Here is a 6,000-nt window from a genome sequence, read left to right as displayed (position 1 = left end):
CTGATGGTTTCAACAGTGTATGTTGTGAAGAACACTCTGTCTACCAACTTCCAGTGGGTTGCTAATTGAACAAACAGAAGATTATCAGTGCACCAAGCATCCCATGTATCTTGCTGTTGAGCATCCACGAACAAATTCCAACTCTTTTCCTTCTTGTCTCTGTGAACCTCCACAGACCAAGACTCTTGAAGCTTCTTCACAATCTCCCACTTGATGATATCTGGAAACTTCTCAATGAATGCCAAATCTTCCATGTATTAGATATGATCAATGCCCCACCCTCATTAGGTGCTACCAATGATCCATGGTGCTCAAAGTTGTAAGGCCCCCATTATGAGGAGAAGCCAAGTGCGAGCTCGGACATTGGTGGAGTCCTGACTTGTATATCAGATGAGGTCTATGTGACCGGATGGCAAAAAGGTGACCATTGTGGGTCTAATCTTTGGGTTAGTTGGAGAGGTTAAGTTGGTAGCAACTCGAGGCACATTGCATTGAGTTGCATGGTAAGGGAGTTAAAAATTATGGGCCTTTCAACAAGAATTGGTCATCCTAAAAAGGATTCTCAACAATTAAACCTCTTAATGAATTTTATGAGAAAGAGAAAGTTAGGAGAGGATGTGCCTACTAGTAGTGCGGACATTGATATTCCACATGCAAGCTCTTACACATGTACACTTTCGATAAGGAATGTGAGTGTGGATCTCAATGTGAGGTTAGAAGACGAGGAAGATCACAATGTCATGATGGAACAAAATGTCAATGTGATGCAAAATATACAGGAAATTAGAGAACAATATGAGACACATGTGGATGCAGTTTTGGACTATGAAGGATCCGTTGCAAAAAAAGAAAAGGGCTAGCATGTGTATCAAGAACATTGGAAAGTATACTTTCCATGGAGTTATGTCGTACATGATGTAGATGGAAAACAAAGAATCGGATGTAAGATGTGCACGCATTTTAAGATGAGCATTGCTTTTGCTAATGTTGGTAGCATAGTTCTTCAGTATCACGTTCTCATGCTCCACCAAGCTATCGATCAGGTTGAGCAAGTTGGTTAGATCCACTTCTCTAGCGCCGCTTGCTTGGTCCTACTCTGTGCTTTGGTCATCCGTATATGCCTTGGGATCCTCTCCTATTGGTGGGTTTCTTGAGGTGCTTATCTGAGTGAGTTCCTTGAATTATTGCATCCAATCCTCAATTTATCTCTACTCAGTGTGAGTGTGCTCTTTCCCGTATACTCGTGCTCAATCAGGCTTTCAGCTGTCCTTAAGTGTACTTCAAGTGCAAAAATTCAAGGTGAGTATGGAAAACAAGTATCTAAGTGGCTTACACATTCTCCACATTTGGAGGACTCACGAAGGTTTAGCGGCCGAACTCTAGCTGGGTCTGGTCTAATTTCTTGAAACTTTGGAAAAATCCTGACTCGGCCCAACTCGTCCAAATTGTAGGGGCTGAGTGATGGATTTGGACGAATGGAAGTTATGGGCCGAGTGTGTCACTCGGACAAGCCGAGTTGTCGTGGCAGAGGGCCAAATGGGAAGCTCAGGCAAGCTGACTCGGACGGGGTGATTCGAGCGGGCCGAGGAGATTCACTTGGATGGGCCTAGGGGGTCTATTCAGATGAGCCGAGGCATGTGGGCCGAGGGCCGAGTTTCAATATGACCGAGTGAACTTTGGGCCAAGTGGGTTTGTTCGGACGGGGTGACTTGACTAGTGGGCCGAGTCAGCTGAGAGTACGTGGGCCGAGGGCCGATTCTAGGACTTGGCCCAGGAACTGGTCACTCGGACAGGCCAAGCGGCGCGCGACGATGGCCGCAAAGGCACTAGTTTGCTTGAATCTTGTGACACATGCAATCACATCACACAAGAGCTTCCAAATCAATACTAAGGCATAAGGGAAAGGGCTTGATATACCTGGAATGCACGGTAGGCTCCCTAGCAGCAAGATTGAATCAAATCTCCAAGAGCTCTGTCTCTCTCTCTCTCTCTCAATGTTAGGTGAAGGTTTTGATGTCCCCAATCACTTGCTTGCCAACATCAAACATCCCAAGCACTCTTTTTTCCCATTTTTGCATGATTTGTGCCATGTTTTGCCTTGTTTTACACCAGTAAACCCTACACTTTTCTGATTTGATTTCCTAATCCTAACCTATGCTAAATGCAACAAAGATTGAAGGCAAAAAATTGAAATGATTTCTCCATATTTTCCAATCATCAAACCAACAAAATAACCCAAAGTACTTACTTGTTTCGAAGATAAAAAACCCAAACTTCCTACCTATCTCAAGCTTCCTTTCGGGGATGAATCCCTTACTTCGATGCTCGATATGAGGTGTGCAAGTGCTCAAGCTTGAATCCATTGGTCTCCGCAACAACGGAACCAAAATGTGGGAGCTCTCGCTCAACCGCCAAGACCCACGGACCGCTTATTGCTTCAAGCATTCCAAGCGAGCTCTTGTGGCTATCTCTCACGTAGCCAACATGCCATCGATCCTCTTGGGGCGTAGTGAGCTTACCTTGATGTAGAAATGAGTTGCCTCTCCTCTCACACATGCCGGTAGCTCCATGATCCTAGATGCAAGCTCAAGCATTCTCAAGCCTCCTCCATCTTCAAGCTCCATCCACCATAGCTGCGTGCGTGAGAAAAAAGAAGAGAGAAGAAGAGAGAAGAGGGGATGGGGAAGAGCTTCACCCTCTTGATCCCTCACTCCCACACACTCACTTCCTCACACTCTCACACTCCCTCTCTCAAGAGCACACACACAAGCAAGGAGAAGAGAAGAGAAGAGAAGAGAAGAGAAGAGAAGAGAAGAGAAGAGAGGACTCTTGTTAGCCACACACCAAAGAATGAGCTCTCATTCACTTTTTGAACTTTATATACAAAGCCCTAAATTTCCATGGGCACCCATCCCTTTTTACATGATCCGACATTGTGTCAAGGTCTCTTTTTCTAATTCCCTATTCTTTCTTCATGCCCTAATACCCGTCTAATCTTTTACAAATGGCACAGGAGGGAGCCTAGCGCTCTTTTACAAGAATTTTTAGAGTTTTTTGAGGCGCCTTTCATTTAAAATTGTGCATTTTGCCCCAGATTAGCTTTAGGGGCCACCTTTATGCCTTTGCTCTTTTTCCATTCTTTTTTCACTTTTTCCTTCATTTTTTTGCCATCTCGAATTGGCGAATTGGGGTTAACACTTCCATACTACAAGTTTCTTGGTTGCAATTCATAGGGCTTCACTCCTTACTTTTAGGGATGACCACCTGTGGAACTTGTAGTGTCTTGGCTTGGAGCTTCCTATAGGTGGGTTCCACCTATTCTTTGTGTTTGTGCCTCATCTCCACCATCCGTTTGGGTGGCATAATTTCCTCCCTTTACTCTTCCCACTATGCTTTTGTGGCTACTGCAAAGGAAGGGGGGATGGATTCCCACACTTGTTCTTTCTCTTGTTGGTCCTGTTGAAAATTGGGCCCTTCTTCTTGGACCGGCTCCATTGGCTCGTGTTGAGGTGGCTGCACTTACTGCTCTGGCTTTCTAAGCCCTAGCAAGGTAATTTCTTGTGAGGCTATGCTAGCTAAGATTAGATGGGTGCGTTGCTCCTCTACTCCTAAGATGGTGCTAGGCTTGGGTGCCTTTGGCATGGAGTCCATGTTGCAATGCACTCTCCTTGCTAGTTCTAGTTTTCTTTTTACTTCTTCCAGTGTTTCTTCTCCACATGACAAAGTGACATTTAGCATTGTGCTAAAAAAGGAGTGCTATTGCTCCAGCATTCTTGTCTCGACACAAGAGCCATGACTTTGCTCTCTACCAGGAGGCGTTCACTCTCTCGGAATGGGCTAGCCTGTAAGCTGAGTCTTTGACCCTATCTTTATTCTTGGCTACCCATTGCTCTACTTTCTCTTTCATCTTCTCTAGCCCTTGATTTTGGTACCGGGCTAAGGTGGTGATTGCTTGCTCGTGCTTTCCTACCACAATGAGTGCATTTTTTGTTGCTCTTGATTTTTGCATTCTACTTGTTTTCTCAGTATGGCTTGCTCGTGGATAGATACTTGAAGTTGTGCAACTCTGCCAGCTTTTTCGTGGTCTCCTCATCTCTTTGGGTCCTTGCCTCCTGCAACTCTTTCCTTGCCTCCTCTCTTGGCCTCTTTAACTCCTCCATTTCTAGCTTTAGGAGCTTGTTTTCCCTAGAGTTGAAGGCACACATGTTTTCTAGAGCAATGTGGTTCTCTTTTTCTTCATCGTATAAATCCTTCAAGCTAGCTGCTCCTTCCCTTGCCTTTAAGGCTTCTTTCAATGCAAATTTTTCCCTGTTTAAGATGGTCATTGTCCTTGTTCTTTCTTTCTTGTAGGTTGCAAAGACAATCTTCTCTTTTTCCAGCTCTACAAAGTGCTACCTTTTTCTCCTTTGTCATCTTTTCGAGTTGGCTTTGAAGCTCTTTTACCAATTCATCATGCTCTTCAGTGTTGCACATGACTGACGGCATTGAAGTAGTTGATACTTCTAAATGGGGTACCTTTGGCCCTTGGCATGATTCTGCATCGGTCTTTGCTGGCCTCTTTGTTCCTATAAAATGGGGGACTCCTTCGCTAGGTGTAGGCACAATTTCTTGCACTTTTCTCACTAAAAACTGCACCTAGGACATGATGTTACTTTCATTGACCATCTCTTCAACAACAATTCCTTATGTCGGGGTGATTGTGGGGTTGCCATAATTGGTGGGATTGCATGTAGGGGGGATTTACAATTGCCTTCTACTATCAGTCTTGGTCCTGCCTCTTCTACTGCTGTGTTGTGCCAACCTAGCAAACATAACCTAGACTATCCAGTGAACTTCGCTAGTAGAAAACTCAATGAGACAAAAATGAACTACTCCACAATAGAGAAAAAAGGGTTAGCCATGGTGTTTGTCGCCATAAAGAAGTTTAGACACTATCTTCTAGTGACACCCTTTACCTTCTTTGTGGATCATCATCATTACTTTATCTAATAAAGAAACCTTGCGCAACATGACACGTTGCTCAATGGTTACTTTTGCTTTTGGAATTTGATTTCTCTATGTTCATATGCAAGGACAAACAACATTATATGGCAAATCATATGTCCTAGATACCCATAGGAGAAGCCATGGGACAAGGGATCAGTGATGATGACCTACTAGATGCGCATCTTTTTAGAATGTCTAGCAAACAAGATTTGTTTAGAGTAGACCTCGCATCATATTGGGCAAATGACATAGTCCATATCCTTGAGAACAAATTGCCAAATGGACCCATAGAAAAAGCTAGGTTAAAAATAATAATCTTGAAGATCCAATCATATCAGCTGATTGTAGGTCAATTGTATTGGTTAGGACATGATGGAGTCTTAAGGAGATGTGTTTGCAAAGCACGAAATGTATGATGTGTTCAAAGAAACACATGGCGATATTTCTAGAGGGCACTTCAATGGAGACATTATTGCACGCAAGTTTCTCCAGCCTCAATTGTGGTGCCAATGCTATTCCATAATGCAGCTAAGTTCATGAAGCATTGTGATGAGTGCCAATGGGCCAAAGTCTCTATTTGGTAAGGAAAAAATGGAATTGACCTGGATGACCACATGCCAACCATTTGAGAAGTGAAAAAACAACTTCATTGGTCCAATTAGCCCTGCAACACAATACTCCCAAGCCAAGTACATCATTGTTGCCATAGACTACCTCACCAAGTGGGCAGAAGCTCAAGCAACATGCAAAAATGATACTAGGACCATGGCCAAGTTCCTTTAGGACAAGTAATCTCACGATTTGGTTGCTCAATACAGTTGGTTAGTGGTCAAGGCACACACTTCATCAATGAAGTGATCACTCATTTATTATCCACCTTCTTAATAATCCACAAGAAGTCCTCACCATATTATCCTCAAGCCAATGGTCAAGCCAAATCCACAAATAAGATCTTGGTGAGTGTTCTAACAAAGGTAGTCTCTATCGCACAAAGTGACAGGGATAACAAGCTCA

This window comes from Lygodium microphyllum, chromosome 10, assembly GCF_053477565.2.
Source record: "Lygodium microphyllum isolate KBCC chromosome 10, Lygodium_microphyllum_v1.1.10, whole genome shotgun sequence".
Taxonomy (NCBI): Eukaryota; Viridiplantae; Streptophyta; class Polypodiopsida; order Schizaeales; family Lygodiaceae; genus Lygodium; species Lygodium microphyllum.
The sequence above is the reverse complement of the archived record's forward strand: the minus strand, read 5'-3'. Positions refer to the sequence as shown.